Raw genomic sequence first — 22,196 nt, forward strand, 5'->3', positions numbered from 1 at the left:
TTAATCTTCGTTGCGCTGTCCTTGTTTTGTTTTAAGATCCATTCCCGATGACCTGTGCCCAGCCCAGCCTATTCGAATTATATCATCATCATTATTATCATCAGTGGCATCATCATTAAAACGTCGAGTGCTGCAGCTTATTGACTGAATGAGTGGGCTGTCTATTGGCTAGCCTGTGTATAAGACTCTTTCACTTGGAGTTCACTTTTTTCTGTTTAGTTGACTGTCTGTCAGCGTGTTCCCTTGTTGCAATTACATTGTGGCATCAAGTTAAGTTGTACTTTTCTTTTATAAACCACAGCACCATATATACACATAGTGCGTGTGTGTGTCAGTCTCTCTCTTTCTCTCTCACTCTCCCTCTCTCTCCCACTCTCTCTCTCTCTCTCTGTAGCCTATCCCCAATGCAGCAGCCAGAGCTTTGCCGCTCTTGCATCGGTCCTTCCTTGCCCCTTTCATTGGCCAGGACATTTATTCTCTCAACGGCTTGCCACACCAGCGTCAGCACGTTCTCAAATTTGAATTCAATTTAAGTTGTTCCCAAGGCACACACACACACGCGCGCACACACATCTATGTATCTATGTACGATGTCATCTACCACGCTCGCAGCTTTGTCAGCTTCCTCCCTCCCATTTGACCTTTTGAATTTCTATTTTTATTTCTATATTTTTCTTTTATCGCATTTTGTAATAAGTTTGAACTTGAAATGGTTTTACGTGTTGTGTTTCATGTCTTTTGCTTGCAGCTTAATTTTTGTTTCTATGTACATATATTTTTGTATTGGGGCAATCTGTTATTTATACATAATTTTCCCTATTTTGATAGCTGACCAGGAATGTTAGCGTTAATTGCTTTTGTGCTGCACTATCAAAATGCCAAAATGCCACATTAACATTACTATTTTAAAATATCTGTTATGAATTTAATTGCTTTTACGTTGTGTAGAAACAAATGGAATGCAATAAATTTCAAATAATTGTGTATCTTATTTTTTATTATAAATTTATTTTTGTAATTGCATATAATAAACTTAAATTATTTTTATAAAATGCATTCAAATTGCTGCATGTCTTTTATGTGTCTGGCTGATGCATATATATACATCTGATATTAAGTAAAGTGCTCACGCATCAGAATCGTCTGGCTATACGAGTAGATCTTACGGCTATATATCAAAGCTTCATTGCGCTACAGTTGCCAATATGAGGCATATCAATATCAGTAAATTTTGGGTATATTGAATGAATATAGCTATGTAGTTATATACTGTTATACTGCTATACTGTTATACTGTTATACTGTTATACTGTTATACTGTTATACTGTTATACTGGTATACTATTATACTCTTACCCTTTATACTGATATGCTGTTTTATTTTTATGCTGTTACACTGATATATTATTACACTGTTATACTATTATACTATTAAACTGTTATACCAATGCTCTGCTATAAAATATCTTATGTATCAACATTGTTAAAGACTATGTTTAATAGCGCTACAATTGATTCGACCACACTCGTAGCCAATTTGTGGTTGAGCTGCTTGACTGTGTCACATGCACTTGACGTCTCTTTTTTGACAACTTCTCGGATGTCTGTCACATATTCTTAATGCATTTTCCCACACATTTCTCTCAGCAGGTGACAAGAAATTCAGTCAATTGCTTAACGAGCATTAAAAAAAACGTGCATTGTATAATTTGCTATATGGCATCATATTAAAGTCTTAAAAGCACGCAAATTTCAACAGCTCATCCGTCAATCGTTAAATGAGCCTATTTTCGAGTGTCAACAGACGGCATAAAAAATTTAATAAATTACGTGACGGCAAAGATAAAAAAAAAAAACAAAAGCAAAAGGAAATTTAATGCTTAAACGCTTAACCTACATTTCATATGCCGCTAATTAAAGTGCCTTGTAGCTTGTACTCAATAAATCAAAAACAATCTTCTAAGACACACAATAAATTAGTTCAGGGACTTGAAAGAAGCAAACGAAACTATGTATATATATATATATATATATATATATATATATATATATATATATATATATATATATATACACATCTGACATATATATGAGTAAATATTGTGACAGCATCACCTTTTCGAAATTCTTACCCAAATATTTTTCGCCTTCATAGCTGACAATTAATAAGTAATTAGATGAAAGCAAATTCTGTCGCAACAAGTGGTTTCCCTTTTCTCTTATTTTCGAATTTGTTAAAGCGATTGAAATTGAAATTGAAAGTGAAATTGAACAAATTCTGAAAACCTCAAATCGTTTTTCGCTTTTTTCGTGTGCGCCAGTCGATGACTAATTTTTGTGTTAAAAATAAAACTTAAGAGAATTGCCAAGAAAATTGGCACGCTTCTTGTTTCATCGGAAAATAAATAGAAAAGGCTAAAACTGTTTCTTTGCCCATGTGAAATGTGAAGAGCCAAGTTAAAAGACTTTGTGAGTGTGAACCAATTAACCGACTGAATTATGGTGGAAATGCCTCTGGCTTATCTATACTGATGATATTTTAGATGGTAGACAGGCAGCTACACTTGCTTTCATTTTCCTTGTTCGCTTGCCAAAAGTGAAAAATCTTGGAAAACTGATTACGCAAAGTATTTGGCCATTTGTTAGCACATCCATTACAAGTTCAAAATAGAAAGTGACGAAACTGCATTCGGTCAATTTCAATTCACAATATATGAATAACTGACAGCGATTTTTTTCGATTTTCCGATTTTTCTATTTTTCTAGTTTCACAGCATTTCGAATAAAAACAATTTAAATGCTACATTTGCTTGTTTTTTATTGTCAACATCAACATTGTATATTTTGAGCTTTTGATATTTCTCTGCTCTTTTAATTATAGTTTTATAAACAATGTTGATATCATCGGCCACAAACGATTTTAATGAATATATAAATTCCAACTGTTTTAATGACAGTTTTTTACGACAAGAAAAACTTGTGTTCAGCAAAGCAGACGTCAAAGGCTACCTAATATATGTATATACATATATATATATATACATATTGTAGCTATATAATACATTTAGTTAGGCCAGTTATCGGTGCTAGGCATTTAAATAAAAAGTAAATTTAACTGGAGTACTTAATGAGGCCCGCATGATGTGAAAACACCTTTGATGAGCTCCCAGCGCAGCAAGTAAGAAATAAATAAAACAAGTCGAATGATGCAGGCGGCTAGTAGCGACTGCTTCATGCTCGCTTATATTTGCATAGCTGGATTTTCACTTGTGTTTACTTATAGATATATCAAAATTGCTTCAAAAAGTATAATTGATAGATAGCTTTTAACGATTTCTAATACATCTATATAGATCAATTTTATAATCTTAGCTGCTGTGGCTAACTGAAAGTATGCTTTCAGTGTCTCCCATGCATGAGCATTGCTTGAAGACGATATACTCCTTTTAATGTATGAACGAGCATATAAAGAAGCTGCTAACACGGGCAAACATTGCTAACTTGAAGCATTAAAGTCTTAGTCAAATACAAAATATGTATGTGTGCGTGTGTAAATGGGGCGCACTTGGTAGCAATAAAATAAATAACTCTGCGGCGCGGAGGCAGCTGAGTTAATGAGGCTCCCGACCTAAAACAAATCTCCATCTCTCTATCTGCCTGTCTGTCTGTCTGTCTCTCTGCCGGCTTGTCGGTTAGTCTGACTGACTGCGATGTGAACTTCCGTAGTTAGGCAGGAAATGCACATAAACAAAAAGTAGCTGCGACTACGTCAGAGTCAGCATCAGAGTCTGGGCTGTTAGGCGGCATTCGCGCAGCAGCCACAGCAACGCACCATTGTTGGCCAATTTGAATTGATTTTTATGGCCGAGCTCGTAAGTATTTGATATTTATGCACGCCCGCAATTTGTATACGCACTATAGTCTATACACAAATAGCGACGGCGACATGACGTGCCTCTCCTACCCTTAGCAGGCATGTTTATGTAAATGACTAGTCGAGGGAGCCACACACGAGGCCAGAGCCTCGTTCACTATTCAACTTGAAAGCCGGATGCCTTTAAATGCAGCCATTTTCGGACAATCTTTGAAATAAACATTCAGGAAGCACAGGGGTGCCTTCGCTCGTGCTCGTCCTCGTACTCGTCCTCGTCAGTGCAACTTGATTATGCTTTATGGCCGGACTAAAAAAGCTACTGGACCATGGCCCAAAAGGCTGGGCGTTCGCTTAACCAGAAGTGGCTAACACCCAACAACATTTTGCGCTGTTCCAATTTATGAATTCATTTTTTACATTTCGCAGCTTCGCCTTTTGGGTTCTCTTTCGCCTCTCTGTGTGTGAGTGTGTGTTGGTGTGTGTGTGTGGGGGCACTTGGACGTCATGCTTTTTATTTTAATGCCTGCGCATTAACAGCCAAACTTTTTACTGGCTTTATTATTGCTCATTTGCACAGCCGCGTCCTCAGCAAAAAACAACAACAACACCAACACCAACAAGCGATATATTTTATTTATACTCTATAGGAAAAGGGAAAAAGGAATACAGGAAAAAGGAAAAGCGCAAAGCGCAAAAACAATGCACTGCCAAAAAGGTCAAGAAACGCAGAAAATAAGCTTTTAAGGCAACTATTGGCAGGTGTTGAAAGCGTGAAAAATATGTACAAAATTTAATTACATTTATCTTTCAGCGACTCGCGCTAATTAATAATAAATCATCCTTAATCAGAAACTTTATATAAACTAACGGAACGTCCGGATAAAGTCAAGGAAAATGCTTGCTCTTTTCCATTTGTCAACTGTCTCGATGCAGTCTGAAGTTTTAGCTGTTTTTCCTTGCTAAAAGTTTTTTTTCGTTTCGCTTTGGTCTCATGAAAATTCAATAAGTTGCTTTTCCTTACAGCCAAATGAATTTGGCTCTTAATGAATTCGCTTCCTGTGCAGCTCTCTTTAAAAATGTGTAAACAGGGTATAATGGCTAAATGTGAAATTATGTAACAGCCAGAAGGAAGTATCTGTGGGGCTATGCAGAATATATATATATTCGTGATGAGATGATGATGATAAGATGATGATGTTAATGATATAGTAGTGAGATTACTTAAGATTAAAGCAAAGCTTACTCAACTGGAAGCCCTGGCAGTTAAATATTTTATGATTTTCGACAATGCAGAAAAGTCTCACAGTAGCCGCTGCCAAGGCAATAAGCAACAACGAGAAGCTATTAAAATTGCTTAAGAAGTGTCGCACTTGAGTTCGTGTGGGGGGCGTAGACTTTTAGCAATGAGTGTGAGAAAATCAATGAGCTTAAGCTGAGCCCTGAGCTTAGCCATCGTGCTATATGGGATACAAATCAGTTCATAACTGGTTGCACGCTGCGCTTCCGTCCGCTGGTCGTCCGTTTCCGTTTCCTGGCCAAGCAGGCATAGCGTCCATTGACTGACCACGCCCAGCCCTGGGCAAATATTGAAACAACTGATTAGTTTGAGTGAGCTGCAATTGTTGTCTGTGGCCTGTGGCCCAGCTGCATGCGAGTCGAACTCCCACCGAAGCTTGAGTTCCATTTGTCGTTATTGCACTCAGGCATATTCGATGTGCAATGCGAAATTGAAATATTCATGGCATTTAATTGATTTAATAGGCCTGGTCAAATATCTATGTACTTCAATTCCATACAAAATACTAAATTCATATGCATACTCAGTCGTGGGTGTGTGTGACTGGGTGTGGGGTGTGGGCGTGGGTGTAGCTTGTTCAAAAATATGCCATAATTTATATACGGCAAGTGGATTGAGGCTTGCTCGAAAAGTATTGACATCTTGTAACTATCATTATGTTTTGGTTTATAATTCTCAACCAGTTTTGGGGCATTACTTATCCTTTAGGACTTCATAGCTCTCAGCAGGTGAAATTTACGTATGTAGACTTTTTATTTTGATTAAATTTAAATATGACTAAAAGAAACGGAGTTGCAAACACGTAGAACCACCCTCGTCAGTGGCACGTTTGATAGAATTTCCAATTTTCAATTTCCATTTCCATTACAATTTGTATTCTACTTATTATAATTATATTGTCAATGCAAATCAGCTTCGATTTCTAATGCTGGTGCTGCTCTTGCTGCTGCAGTGTCTTTGACACGTCTCAGTCATGCCATTTGGCCATTTACGCATACCCCCAAACAGCCACACACCCACACGCACGCACACACATGCGAGACTAAATAAATGTCACCAAAACTTAAATGGCATTCGAGTCGCAGACGTTTTCCTAATGGAATCACAATTTCCACCACGCCAACAAAGTTAAGCCAACATTTCTGTTCTGTTCTTTTATTTATGTTCATTGTTGTTGCTGCTCAAGCTAACTGCAAAAGTTGAGTGAAAATAAAGCGACCTCCGCTCTAGCCGGTGGGCGTGGCAACAAAGCACAGAAAGTTGCCCAAATTGAACTTAATCAAATTGTAGAAACGTCGACAGCGTTGAGCATTTTGCACGCTTCGTTTTGTTTTGGTTTTTTATTTTACTTTTTTTTTTTGCCGCTCTGCCATGTTGGGCAGACATTTTGGCTCTAATGGCCAGGAGCCGTTTGGGAGGAAGCGACAGAGATAGAGAGAGGAAGTAGTCTGATAGGTTGGGCAGGCAGCCAGGCAAGTGAGCATGAAATTTGAAATGAGGAATTGTTGTCTGTATTCGCTGCTTATTGAGTTATGTGTATGCCCTACAGAGCAGCAAACAAGGGCTATGCTCTGCATTGATTATGTACAGGCTAACTATTAATTGAAGTTTGACAGCGCTTAAGTAATTAAGGAATGTAAACTAAGTTCGAATTTGTACTTGATTTGACTTAAGCTGTTCATGGAGAACTCAAGTTTCTTAGGCTACTCTGCGACTTAATCCCCAAAGTTTGAATGCAATTTATAGTTAAGAATTTGTGTATAGCTGGCCCAACTGGTTGACCCACAAATTATGCAGTGCGAAAAGTGCTGCAGAGCTGCCCTTTTGCCCTTTTTTTTACAAGCAAATTGAGTTGTTTACCGTGTGCTGCAGTTGCAGCTGCAACAACAAGCCTCGGCAAGCCTTGGACGTAGCCGCACTGAAAGTCAATTAAGTGGCTAAAGGCAAAGGCTGTAGGCAAGATCTTGCAGCAATTTGAATAAGCGCTCAAATGCATTTCACCTGACCCAATTAAGTACAGCAGGTGGCGCAAGGTGGCGTCAGGTGGCGCAAAGCTGCTGCTGGCGCAACGGCAACAATGTGGCAGCAACAAAAGCCGCATTAAACGCTTTAATTACAAAGTGCTGCAGCTGTATTAGGAATTGTCTTTTCCGCTTCCGCTGCCATAACAAGCGTATCCTTGTGCTCGTTTGTTTTGTTTTGTTTTGCTTTGTGCCTTTGCGCCCGGCGCACATCCTGTTGCACGTGCTTAGCCCTGGCAAGTGGGCTCTAAGCACCTGCCAGCCAACAACCTGTTTGGCTTTTATAACCATTTTTCCCATACAAAAGTATTTATTCAAACATATTTTCTTTCTGTAGTGCTTTGTTGTCGCTGTTGCGTTTCTGAGTGCGTTGGCGGCGGCTCGCTCAGTTCGTGTATTGTTGACCCCAACACACACACTGACCAGCAACAGCACTTACGCTAACTGGGTCAGCCCCCCACACACACACGCAGACAGAATTTGATTGTATATGAATATGTTATGCGTATGCATGATGATATCTGTGCCATCCATTAGCAATTGTCTAGATCATCTTTTAAGACTATAAATACTTAACATAGCGCAGGCTATCAGCAGCAAATTGACTAAAATAAAAGATGATCAAGTACTTGAGCAAATGCCAGAGAGTGTTGAGAATTATAGATAAATGTTCTCCTAATGCTTCAACTGTTTAGATAAATCGAATAACATAAGTCTTAGCTGGATCTATTTTTCATATTATCTCATAAACAAGTCGCTAAACTGGCTATTTATTTGCCAAGTGCCTGCATAATTTCAAAACGTGGCATTTCAGCTGCATAAATTGTTTTCACAGCTTGTTTAATGCACACATACACATACATATGAATGTGTGTGTGTATGTTTTTGCTATACACAGCCTCAAATTATCCGTGCGACATGTGGCTTGTGTCTGGAGCTAAACATGCGCACCGAATCGATGCGCCTAATTGGCTTTGACCAATGCTTCATTTCGACTGCAACAACAGTAACAGCAACAGCAATGGCAGCAGCAATGCAGCATTTAGTTTATTAATATGCGTGGGTCGCCGCCACACGACAAACAAACGCAACAACTTCATTAGCGATACGCCAACGGCGTTCCCGTTTGCCGGCTGATTGACTGATTATGGTCAAGTGTTTGATTTGGCCAGTGCTCCGCTTACTTTCGCCCCTTCCCCTTCGCAGTCTCCCGTTGTTTATTAATTATCGAGCACACTCTAAAATTAATTTATTATGCACACGCCGTCGCCGAGGCTGGCAAATTAAATTCGGATTTTTTCATCTATTTTTTTTTTAGTTTTGGCTTTTTGGCAGCGTTTTTTCGGTTTACATCTACATGTTTTTGTTTTTGGCTTTTATTTTATTGAAGCTCCACGCTAGTATTTTGGTCTTGCTTAATTGCGCGTGCTGCACGCGGCGTATGCGTTATATATGCTATGCATTACACATACGCACAGTTGTGCCAAAGCGCTGGCTCAAAAATCAACAAGCAAATATTTTGCCAGCCCAGGCATTGCACACATTTTGTGTTTGTATCAAATGTTGGAATTTTCTTCTACATACATATGTATATATATTTTTTTCATCATTTTCTGCGAGCCCGACAAAAATGTTGGCTATTTTTCTTGTTGCTTCTGGCTGCTTGTGTTAGTTGTAAATGTTGTTGTAGTTCTACGGAAAATTTGTGCCATTTGTCTGTAGGTTAGCGGGAATTGTTTTTTATGCGCACAAATAAATTGAGTTGCATTACGGCTAGTTACCCAAGACATAGATGTGTCTCTTCGTGTAGGCTCACCTATAAAGAAAAAAGCAGAAGGAGCGAGTGAGACATCTTGAATTGATTAGATCAGTTATTCAGCTATATTATGAAACGCCCAGTCATATGCTGCTAATTAGCAACATTCTTACTCAGAAGAGAGTTATATTTAGCTTAGTCCATTGACAGCTGAATAATTGGCTGCGTTTTGTTTCAATTAGGTTTTGTGCTCAGCCAAAGTTTCTTGAGTTCAATGTCTTCAACTTGAATACTTGAATAAATGTGCATTAATTTTTTGTACTTTTCTTTCGCTTTATTTTGTTTTGTTTTGTTTTGCTATTTTGTTGGCTGTCACTTTGCCAAACAAATTCAAATTAAGCGCTGCCACTCTTAAGTTTCTATTTCGTTCCGTTCTATATGTATCCACTCCAAGTTCCCACAGCAACAGACAACAAATGACTTTGCCAGCACAAAACAATGCGCAAATCTGTGACAAGTCGCAAAATGTCGCGGATTACCCCATAGTTGGGAGTACGTTAAAGGAAGCTGGATGGGGCGGAGTGCAGTGGCAGCGCCCAGACAAAGGCTAGATTACTGTCGCAGCTGCACAAAGAAAATAAGTGAAACTAGCAAAAATAAACGCGCAACAAAGGTACCAAAAAGAAAACTAAGAACTAAAGGCTGCAAAAGCAGAAGATGCACTTTAAAGAAAAGCGAAAATGAGATAGGTACTCAGATACCCTGTACTAAAAAATGTAAACGGAAAACTATATGTGCTTAGTGTCTTGAACTACACTTAAAAATCCTATTCAAAATGTATGTAAGTCTCAATCGACCAACCAATATACCTGCTCTGCACTGTCCTTACAGGGTACACAATGAAAGAAAGTGAATTTCGCTCCGCACATATTTCAGTTCTTTTATTTATTATTTTAGCTTCTTGTTCGTTGCATATCCTGCAGCCTTTGTGACTTTCCCTCTCGCCGCGCATTTCTCCGTAATTTCACTGCGTGGGCGTATTTCATGGAAGAAAAATTGCATTAAAATGCAAATTTAGCTGCTGAAAGAAGCATTTGATTTGGCTTTACGCTGAATTTCTACTCTGCTCTGAACTAATTTGCAAATGTATTTCAACTCAATTAGCTTGCAAATTTAGCACATCACAGAACACATTTTGGAAACGTTAATTCAATAATCGATTCCAATAAATTTGACAGCAAATTAGGTAAAAATTTGCTGTCAAAATGACCAAATGTTAATTGTAAAACCGCACAAAAATATTTCACAATGGAATTTTCAATTCGATATTGGTTTCGAGGGAGGCATGGCACGCAGCTTTGCCATTGTCTGTTGCGGTAAGCAGCGGAAGTGAAATGTGCACAGAGAGAAAGAGAGACGTTGAGTGGAAGGTAGAGAGAGGGATGAAGAGTAAGGGAGGAGCCTTAAAGCAAACCAAGAACAAGCCACAATAGGTAAGAGCTTGGCAATAGGTTGTAGCCGACTGTACAATACTTTGCTAAATTGCCAATGCACTAAACATATCAAATGTAGGTTAAGCGCAAGTGAACAGTTGAAAAGTCTCTTTTGAACGATTGAGCATGTTCCAATATGCAGTATCCATTAAATATTAATACACTTTCAGACGAGACCAGAGAATACATATTGCAAACTTCAAGTCCCTTGCACAGTCAAACGGACAACTGTAAGCCAATAAACTCTTATTGCTCAGTTAACGAGCATCAAAACAATTTCCCTAATGCTGGCCAAAAGATTTATGGCATGAAGAACGGCGCCAATATGTGGCGGAAATGTTTGTTGTGCGTATTTTGTGGTATTTTCCAATGCAAATTTCAAGCATATTAAATGCACATTAATTTCGTATGGCAACACCAAAACCGTCTCCTGCTCGGCAAAGCAACATGTCCTTGTAGCTCTCTAAGCTGGCACAATTTATTCTCATATTTTTAGCTTAAAGCGGAAATATTTTTCTATTAAATTTATCGATTTTGTAAGTAAACTTTTTGAGTTTATTGAGTGTGAGTTTTTAATTGAATATTCGCTCTGCACTCAATGCTTTGCTGCTGAGGCTCGTGTCTCGGCTGTGGTTTGCAACTTTGCTATATTATTTTAGAATCTATTCAATATTCAAAGAGGCTTGTCGTTTCCGACAAATTCACACATTTAAGCGCATAATTAAAATTATTATTCGCACAGCGGCACACCCTCGAAAAAAACCCAAAATAAATTGTTCAAATTTCGAACTTAGGCCATAAAATATGTTTTACGACTGCAGCTAAGCTGCCGTGATATGACGGCATTATAATTGCGAGCACACACACAGATAACTCAAATGAAACTTTTCACAAAATCAATTTGGCACTGCAAATTCTTTTGAGCCATAAAAATCATGCTTTGGGTGCGCTGCAGAGCCAGAGAGAGAAATAAAGAATGACATGCTCAAAATAAAATTAAGTTGTACCCCAAACTTAAATGAAATATTCAATTCGTGAAAGAAAAGGCTATAAATGCAAAACTCGTAAACAGTCTTACGGCATCAACAGTTAAACCAACAACAACCACAAAATAAAAACCATACAAAAACACCTTAAACTTTATGCGCCTGGCATGCGAAATTCAAGATCAGGTCCACCAAAACCAAAGCCAAAACCGAAAAATAACAAACAACAAACATAACTAAGGCAAGCGACAAGTTTTTGGGTCCAAGAACCAGACAGCAAAGCGAAATTGCGTCGATGAACTGTCTGGGCAACGTGATAAGCGATCACGCATGAAAATTGAAGCCAAATAAAAAGCCAAATACAATAAATGAAATTTAGAGCTGAACAAGTCGAAACCTGTATACATAACCATAATTAAAACTAAATAAGAAACGATCAGAAATTTAAGCTAGTCAAATAATGAAGAAACAACTTGTTTAGGCGCGAAAGGCAATCAAATATCTGCGACAATCTTGTCTTTGTATTTTATTTAATATACATGAAAATCATTAAAAAAAAATAAATGCGCAATAAATTAGAAAACTGCTTTGGTATAGCCAATCATAAGGTTCGGAATTGGAATTCTCAACTAGTTTTTGGCGCAGATCTAATTGAATTAGGGTTTGCCTGGCTCATAAAAAATGTTTATATATTTTCTTTACTTATTTTTTCTTTGGCAAATTCAGATGTTACAAATGGCTTAATATAGTCATCATACTCTCGCTATCTCCCTCTCTCTCTCTCTCTGTCTCTTTGCTCTATGGTCTTCTTGAGAAGTGTCGCTTGACAGGTTTCTGTAGCTAGCCAATTTATAAACAACTCGCCCCGACGTCGAATGTCTGTTAGCGTATTCTTTTTATTTGCTTGTCCAAATCTGAAATGTGCTATAGTTTTTATACATATTTTTTAGGGCAAGTTGGTAAGAAAATATGCAAAACGCTTTTTATGGCTTACGAGGCGTCAAAGTATTTTTTTGTTAATTAATCCCTGGAAGTGGCCATAAAAGCATCCACAAAAAAGTTCAACAGAAATTAATCAAAGACAGAGCGCTGAGTTTCACTGTTCTGCGACTGTCAGCGTGGGGCCACTTGATGAGTTTGGTTCATTGAATTAATGATGTAATACTACATTACCCAAAAGAGAAACGAGGGAAGCGCCGCTAGGCAGGGCCTAGAGGGGGCAGACGCTGTAAGTCGCATTATAAATTCTATGGCCCGACAGGGCTGGACTTTCAAAAAATGCTATAAATATGCAAAATGATGACGATGATAATAATGATGTTGTTGCTGATGCGGCTTCAGTTACAGCTGCCGTATTTTTTCAATTGACTAACTTGGTCAACAAGTTGACTTCATTTTCTGTCTGAGCTACTTCTGAAACAAACATTTTTTCGCTTGTTATCAGAGCTCTTATCTTATCAGTCGAAGCTCTTTTCTCTTATCTAATGGAACATCAACTGCAACAACAACAAGAGCAATTAGACCACAATACTCACAACTGAGCAACAATGACCCAGAAAGATTTTGCAACTGTTCAAGTGTAATACTCAATTAACTCTTGGCAACAGAGCATGGAAGCTAAATTAATTAATTAACTGATAATTTAGTGAGTATTAAGAAAACTTTGGCAAATTTCGATTATATAAATGATCCCTAGGTAGAAGCCAATTAGTAAGCTGGATTCAGGCTTTCAGTATTACATCAAACTAATTATTTTTCTCAGTGTAATGCCCAATTTGCTTGCTTCAACAATTTGAAAAGCGAAAAAACCCGCATATCATGCACGGCTTACTGATTTATTATTACAACACATACCTTTTGAGCTTGAACTTTGAGCAGAAATTTAACGAAATGAGAACCGAGTTCCCCGAATGACACTTCAGTTTAATGAACTTGCAGAATGCGACAGACATCAGCTAAAAACAACAACAATATCAAAGCGAACCAAATAGCAAAAGATAAAAAAGTGTATAATAAGGCCCAAAAAGGGCACGGCTCGACAAAGAACTTCAATATGGTCCGAGTCTGGCATAGAATTCAGGGCAAAATAAACTATAAAAGAACCGCAAAGCGCTTTTTTTTGGTTTCTAATGAAAGAGTCGCCGCGTTAATTAGAAAAGTTCTATACGCAAATCGCCTGCGGTCCATTGAATATTTTGGTGTTGTTTTTGGCTTTGGTGGCTTTGGCTGTTCTCAATTGCAGTTGCAGCTAGAGTCCTTCAGAGCTCAATTAACAGACTTGCTGAGCAGCTCTGCTCGAACACACAAAAGAATCTCAAACGCAGCGGGCAAGTTCAAGTTTACAGGCCGTCCACATGGCGTATGCGCAATGTGCCTAGCGAGTTGCAGCAGAGTAGGGAAAAGTTGATCGACTTTCAAATGCTGTGCAATGAAAACTAAAAACTATTCTTAATTACATATTAATTATGTACACACTGGCACGCTGCCCCGGCCTCTAGAAAAAGCCAATCAAACTTTTTTTTGTATATAGAGTGTATGTTGTGTAAACACTTGGTCGAGTCGAGGAGTGACTGCGGCCTTTTCATTGCCCGTGGCAGCCGCTGCCTGTGCCTTAGTTAGATTTATTTGGCGCGTGGGCCCCTGCCAGCGGCACAAGAGTTCAAGGACATGCCACACAGGCCGGTCAAGTATTCAGGAAATGCTGTAGATGTGTGGCTCAGGCCCTTCAAGCTAATCAAATGGCATCAAATGCCAGGCGTATCGATTAGATTCTCGGCTATTTATAAAGCGCATCGCATCACTTTCGTTACTATATTTGTTGATGTTGTTGTCTCGATGTCGCCGTCTCGCCTGGCGTCGCTCAATCAAACGCAATCGCAACATAAACATATCGCCCGATCGCCATCTATATATAAATATTAATGTCAGCCTTAATGTCAACAATTTGCAATGCATCAAGCGCCAGCTGCACATCGATGCTCGCCTCATTCTGCCGGCTTCGCGCTGTAAATGGCGCACACTTTGTTTCAAATTAATTTTTATGGCATTATTTAAACTGATTTATTGCTATAATTTGCACAATTCTCACAAAATAAATATAAGAAAATCAAACTAAAATTGCAGAAGTGTTAATTATGAGCAGCGCATGAAATATGCTCCGATATTTTCAAATATGTTCCTCTAGCTAGCTATACATAGAATTTGGAATAGTATGTGGAATGGTATCAATTGGGAAAACATTTAAAAGTATTGGAAATTTCCAGTTTTTTTTTTTTTTAAATTTTTTTGTCTATTTTCATATTCATTTCAGCTAGTTTTGTCTTTAATTTGAAAATCTTTCTTATTTGATTAAATGGAATTGAATTGTATTGAAGAATTCTTGCTTTGTTTATGCAAATTAATTTTTTTGCCACTGTTGGCCAGCAGAGCGAAATAGTTTATCTATTTATACAATTTTGTTTATTGACCCTAGCTAAAGAAATCAAAGAATTTAACTGGCGCAATTCAAGTGGAAGCATAAAATGCAAAAAATTCCAAGATGCCTAAGCGATTAGCTCATAGCCACATATGTTTCGATGTTGGCCACATCTGGGCTGCTGCTGCTGCTGTTGTGGCTGCTTATCTAATCGTAGCTTACTTATCTGTATCTAAGCATTTGCGCAATTAAAGTAAAAAGATGAAAAAGCAGGTGGCCCAGGTGCCGGACGCCGTGTGGAGATGAGGTAAATGTCATGCTATTAGCAGCAATTGCAAATTAATAAACGTGTCTCGTGCGGCACTGTCAAGGACAACAAGGACTCACGCACACACACACACACACAAACACACGCGCGCACACACATATACAGAATTAGTCAACGCCCACGCAACGTTGACAAACGCGCGGCCCACTTAATAGAAAATGTGCCACAGAAAGTACTTAATCGGGGTGGAGGGGTGTGTGGCTGGGTTAGGAATCGGAGGCATCATTCAAGGTGGTTGCGTGGGCACCATAAAAAAAAACCCATAACAATTTGCAAGCGTATGAAAAATGTATGTGAGGCAAACTTTAAATTCATTACACACACGCAAAGTTGGCTAAGAGCGAGACGGCACGGCTAATGCCGGCGCGTGCGAGCGAGTCGGCGCAAGCTGGTGACAACCTCAAATGGGCAGGGCCAGGATACAGGCGTGTGCCCAAGTAAGTTAGCCAACAGTTTGTTTAAACTGCGGTCACTAAGCACGCTCGCTGCCCAGTCAAACTTTATGTAATCAGCTCAGTAGTGTTTTTATCAGATAAAGAAATCATAATATAAATTTATGTAAATGAGGCTTATATCATGCATAATTCAAAACCAAAATATTGATCTGCACTGAATTTGTAATTGAAAATCTCATGATCTTGTCACACGATTCCGACTGGGCTATTTGTGTGTGCGTTTTTTTTTTTTTGCAATTTCTCTAACTGTTTGTAAGTTGACCTGGCTACAGCCGTGCACAGTCGCTCCCTCTAGTGCCTCCCTCTGCAGTTTAGTATCTAAAATGAAACGAAAATTTCGTGCCTCGGTTCTATTTACGCTTTTATCTCTGCGTTCCACTTGTTCGGCCGCTGCCGCCTTTGAGCCTATGTTTTTTGTGCCCTGCTAGCTTTTTTTTGGGCTAAAATTTGTATTTCGGCAGTTTGTTCTATTTACTGGCTCTGCTTCTTGGGCCATCATTATGTGTGCTTCGTGTTAACCTTGGCCCAAAAGCATTTAAAGCGTGCCAAGTGCCAAAAAACACAAAACAAGGAGCGAAGCCAAACTGGACACGGCACACATTACGGGCTGGCCCACATTTTAAATGTGCCAACTGGCAACTAAAGTGCCCCAGCCAAATGAAGCTGCCAGCGCAGCCAAATCCGAGCCAGCTTCCAAGTACTTCTTTTCTTCTTCTTCTTTTTCATGTATGTGTGTGTGCGCGAATTCCTGGGCTTCGCTTCGCATAACGCTGCTCGCCATTTCCTGTTGCTCCACGAAGCTGTTGCATTTTTTATGCCATTTCTTATTTCATTTTTACTTTTATGCTCTTTGCAAATTGTTGTTAGTGTGTTGTCCCTCCACTGTCCCTGCCCCTGCTCCTGCCGCTGCCCCAGCCCCTGCTCCTGCCCCTGCCTCTCCCCCTTCGTATTTCCATTTGCACACAAGTTTATCATATTGTCTTCTTCCACTTTTTTGCCTGCTTTTATTTTGGTTTGGTTTATGCCTAGCTCGTATTGCTTGTTTGCTTTCATTTTTTGATACTCTACACTTTGTGGTTTATATCAAAAAGTTGAGCAAATACCTGAAACGTGGGGCAGATAAGCAGCTTGTTGTCAAGATATTTATGTTAGACTAACTGCAGTTAAAAATAGAGTCTTACCCAAAGATAAGGCCAACACCAATCAAACTAAAAATCTTTTTATATTATCTATATCTCTTGAGTTGTTTCGCTTTCTTTGCAAGTGTATTTTGAATTCGCTCTTTTGCAACTTCTTTTTGCTCTCTTTTTTTGTGCATCTGGCATTCTTTTGATTGTCCCAAGTTGAGCCAAAATTTTAGCCGGCGAATGTTTTTCAGCATTCGCATGCCTCCAACATTTGTGCAGGGCTTTATTTTCCTGTTTGCCGACAACTGCCAAAGCAATAACCAAAAAAAAAATAAATACATATATATATGTATGTATGAAAAAAAGAAAACACACTCGAATGTATTTTTAGTGTGCTGCTAAATATCTAAATATATGCGCGTTGCGGGCGAGCACCTGAACGCGCGTAGCCTGGTAAGAAATGTGCCGTCGTCTACTTTTTTATTTATGAACCACCGAAAGCAACGACGTGTTCGCCATTTGGCTACGGACGGAACGACCGACCGACCGTCCAAGCGACCGTCCCTATCTTTGCTCACATTGCTGGGCGGGGAGGCAGCAGGAGGAGTTGCCACTGCTGAAGGTCATTTCGAGTTTTGGGGAGCTGCCTTCCAGCGGCGACACTTAAATCGATTTTGTTTTTTTTTTGTTTTCCTTTTTTTTTTTGCTACCTGGAAGCCGCGTAAGCTTTGGACACACTCTGTCGACTTATGAATATGGAATGCATATGACGCAGCTACGCAGCCAGCAGCAGCGCTAAATGTGCTTTTGATTGACAAAATTGTGGCAAGGACAACGGCTCATTGTAGCCGGCGACGTTAATTGATGAGCCAAGGATTTGGGCATAAAGAGCGTGAAATCCACATTGAAACTTCAATTCAATGCAATTTTGTTGTGTCATCTTTGTCCATAGCTGACAGCTCATTAATAAACGGATTTTAACCTATATATATATATATATATGTATATAGACCACCATGTACTGGAAAATTTAGTGTTGAGCCAGCTACTACTGTCCGGGTCCTTTGTTGACGTGGCTAATCTAGTACATAAATCTACTGTTTTATTAACTCCACTTCAAGGCGATCAAACAACTGGATGGGGGAGACATCGTGTAGTTAAGTGTGGCCTATGGGGAGTGTGAAGTGGGGAGTGGTTCAGCTCTGCTGCTCGCTCCAAACAAAAGGGACAGCCCATTTCGCACTTATAATTAGAGTGTGTTTGCTAGTTGCTTCTGGTCCAAGAAAACGACACAGACAGAAGTTGGTGAAATTTTCGAAACTTGTTACTTGTTACCATGTGAATTAGAGCCCAAATAATAATTACACACAAAGTCTTAAGTATAGCTTTAAAAAATTAATAAATAAAGACTGTCAAAGCAAATTGGCTGTCTCCATGTTAGATTCTTTATATATTTTTGCTTTGCTTTGTTTTTTTAATTGTTTTTACTTTTTTATATCTAATACAATTTTTTTATATTGATTATTTTTTCTTAATTTTCATTAATATTTTATTTAAATTATTTAATCATTTTAATTAATTTATAATTTTTTATAATTTTCTAATGATTCTTATCATTCGTTTAGCTTCCCAAGATTTCCTAGTTTTCTTTTCTTTTGAAAAGATATTTTTGTATTTTTTATCAATTAAAACTTTGCTGCAGTCTTGGAAATGTAAATGAAATTCGTAGAACAATTTGAAACTATGCCGGTTATGCCTTATAAACTGCATTGTTTATAACTACGAAGCCAATTAATAACATTTCATTCGATTGAAATCAGGTAGCATTACCAAAGCAAAAATCTTATTAACTCGAATTTCTGAAAATTTCGCCTTTACTCTGCTACAGTTTGCTTACGGTTTTATGTGACAGTTTCCAGGAATTATTCGCTGATAGGTTAAACTCAGCACTGGCAAAACTATTCAGATTACGAAAATATCCATAAATTTATAATATCTTGCATAAATATAGTTTTAATTATAGTTGAAAAAAGTTCATTTTTGCAATGTCTGACTCTTTTGTCAGCTGGATGCTAATTTGCAATGATATAACAATTTGATTTGATGCCTCAGCTGTTTATACTTCTGTTAATAAATCATTTTGATTGCATGACAGTTTAATACATTTTACTTTTGTGTGTAACATTTTGATGTACTTTAGTATTTTGTGTTTTTAGTAAAATTAGTTATTGGGAAATAGGTTTTGGATAGAAATTGTGGGATACTAACCTTTCGTAATTCCAGCTCAGGGGTCTTGACACCAACAGCAAATATTTGAAAACAGTCAACAGAGAAAAAAGTTGTTTCTTTTACTTTTGCTCTTCCAATTTCTTGGCACAAAACACAAAACAATTTCTCGATTTCAATTTCTATTTTACCGGCAATTGGCAACTGACAATTGGCCGTAATGGAGCCAAAAACACAATTCTAAATTCTAAATTGTCGTACTCGCGGGCAAATATTGAAACTCGATATTAATGTTGGCCAAATGCACAGATCTGGCCAATTGGCGTTGGCTAGGCGCGAACTACTGAATTAGCCGCACAAGAAGACACCAAGTCGTTTATTTTTTTTTCTCTTATAGGCAGCGGCGTCCGACTAAAAGGAGGCGTGTTGCCAATTAATGAAATGAATGTGAAATGAATGCACTTCCCATGCCCTTTTGGTTAGTAGAATTTTTGTCGTTTTTAACGGCTCTTTTGAAGTTCGATTCGATTCTGTTTTGGTTGGCTCGTTGGCCGCGCGCACGTTCGGCCACAGCGACTGTAAAATTGCGACTGTTCGCCTAGCAAACGTAAACGCAAACGCAAAGCCAACCCGAAATGGCAGACGCCAGCGGCAAGTCGATGCGGCAATACACTAACTACTCTGTGGAGACAATCTATATATACAATCATGCTGTGGTCATGAAAATAGCAGTGCGACTGAGCACTAAACGTTGGACAATACAATTTAGTGTTAAGCTAAATATTTTGAAAACAATTTGAAATTAATATAAATATTAAAATATTATGAGAAAGAAAAATGAAAAAAAAAAAAAAAAACTATTTAACATTAGTCTAACTTCATACATTATGTTTTACATTTATTTTTAAATGTGTATATATGATTTGATATATAATCATGCTGTTGATAGTAGTTTGTGTAAGAGTGTATTAATCTAATATATGTTTATTATATTAAAATAATACACTTATATTGGTGTTCATAAATATTTAACATAATATATATATACATATATACATATATAGTATGCATACATCATTTAATATTTAAACTATATTTAAGTACTCTTCAAATTCAATTCTTTGCAAAAGAAACAAGCAATTGTATTTAGTGTATAAATACAGTGCTAAACAAATATATATGTTTACTCTACGCACTCAAAGAGCACACTCACACACACACACACTCATTCACATATTTTTGTTATTCTCTTGTGTTACATGTTTCGCTAGAATTTCTTAAGACCTTCGGCAAGGGCATAACTCAGCCGGCTCCAATGTTGACGTTGGCAGTATTGCTGCTGATGCTGTGCTGTGCTCTCTCGTTCTCACTCGCTCTCACTGGCGCTTACGCTCGCTCTATTCGAATTTGCCGGCTTCGTTGCTTATCAACATGTTGCAGCTGTCTTTATTTGGTTTTTTTTGTGTTTGGTGATTTTTTGGCGCGCGCTTTCAAACAAAGTTGCAGGGCTCCGCGACGTTTTTGTTCTTTTTCCTCGACTTTTTGACGTTGAACTTTTTGGTGTTATTTTAATTTTGGAATTTTAATTGGAACTGTATGCGATTTATAATTTATAGAGTTTATTTTTTAGCTGCGTCTGCTGCTTATTTATAAACACATTAAAATTTATAGTGCTCGAACCATTTGTGGCAGATTTTTGCATGAGATCAGCGGAGTCTAATTTATGTGTTTCCATAGGCAACGCTGTCGTGCGCTGCTTGCTCTAATATATGCTTAAAACAACAAATAGTTTATAAATTAGCCACAGTTACTTTCGCCAGCAACATATACTGCCGTGGCCCAATAAATATTGCCAGCACTCTTATAAAATGCTAATGAATATCTGTAGTATTTATGTTTACAGAGAGTTGAGCTGATATAAAAAGCTTGTTCTTACCTAAGAATTGTTCAGTTATATTGTTTATTTCTTAACAGGCTAAAAATATACTGATTTATATTTAATTTGTTTCCTTTTTTCTCCCATTTATTTATATTTTTGTTTTCGTTATTGCCTAACTTTCTTCAAGCTCAGCCTAACTAATCGCGCGCAACAATGTAAACAAAAGCTTTAGCAACTTTTGCAACTTGTTGCTAAAGTGCTTCATAGTTAAGAACTTGTTTCTGGGACTGAAGCATAGCGCAAACTGAGCTCAAAGAACAACAAGACAAGTGTGTCAAGACTAGGGAACAGGCAAAACGTTAAATAGCCAAGATAAATAAGAAATTTGCTAGAAACTTTGAAATGTTAGAAATGTATGCAAATGTAAGCAGAAGAGACACAAAAAGAGCCAAGATCAACTAACTACATTAGAATATGTATATATATGAATGTCACATATATATAGATTAGTACATATATATTTTGTTTCTTAAACCAAGCATATCAATGAAATATAAAACGAAAACAATTTTGATTGCTTACTCGAGCCTGACCCATTTAGCTTTATTGACAGAGACATTGAAGTGGCTGCTGCGTGGACAAGTGGATAAGTGGAAAGACTGGACATTGAAGCTCTCTGACAATAATATATATATATATATAATCTGTTGCATTTATGAGCCAAAAAAGTAAGCAATTTGAAAATTTGTTTACATTGTGCAACAATTACAATTGGCAACAATGTTGCACGCATAAATGTTGCCAATGGCAAAGGCCTGCTCGAAAAAATGTCTAACATTAAGTAAACAGATATATATATATATACGCGTATGTATATGAATTGTTGTACGAAATGTAAACAGAATATTATTATTAATAAAGTGTGGCCAATTGAGGCCTCGCACAGCCAAGTAGTTGGAAGTAAAGAGCTGTTTAATCGAGCAAATAACGAATGCAAAATGAAATAGATGAATTTATGAATCAGTTATACAGGGTGTCCGCATGAATGGCAGTGCTATAAATAAATGTGACAACAGTAAAACGGTCCACGTCGACGTCATCGTAATCAAAACCTAAAACCGGTGGCCAGATGACGACAAGTGGTCAAGCCAGCAGCAAGCAACCAGCAGCAATTGCCCAGCTGCGGGGGAGCTCGACAGCCAGATAGAACAGCATCTGGGGCGTGGGCTGGCAGCATGCGCTGGCATTGAACAAATGGCGCCAACTTTAAAAATAACAAATACAAGCATTACAAGATGTTCTAATATATTCAACATTTGTTCAACCAGCAGAGATGAAC

The 22,196-nt window shown here is 38.0% G+C and overlaps 1 protein-coding gene across 2 annotated transcripts in view; it reads right to left on the reverse strand.

Moving 5' to 3' along the window:
- LOC111598788 (trichohyalin) overlaps nucleotides 1-19,091 on the reverse strand; it is a 45,895-nt gene extending 26,804 nt beyond the window's left edge. For both annotated transcript variants that reach the window (XM_030225937.1, XM_030225938.1), the window contains exon 1: nucleotides 19,021-19,091. The gene's annotated coding sequence lies outside the window, so the exon portion shown is untranslated. The remainder of the gene's footprint in view (nucleotides 1-19,020) is intronic.
- Between the last annotated feature and the right edge of the window lie 3,105 nt (nucleotides 19,092-22,196).

The sequence above is a fragment of the Drosophila hydei genome, unplaced genomic scaffold (assembly GCF_003285905.1).
Source record: "Drosophila hydei strain 15085-1641.00,03,60 unplaced genomic scaffold, DhydRS2 tig00000001-arrow-pilon, whole genome shotgun sequence".
NCBI classification, from domain to species: domain Eukaryota; kingdom Metazoa; phylum Arthropoda; class Insecta; order Diptera; family Drosophilidae; genus Drosophila; species Drosophila hydei.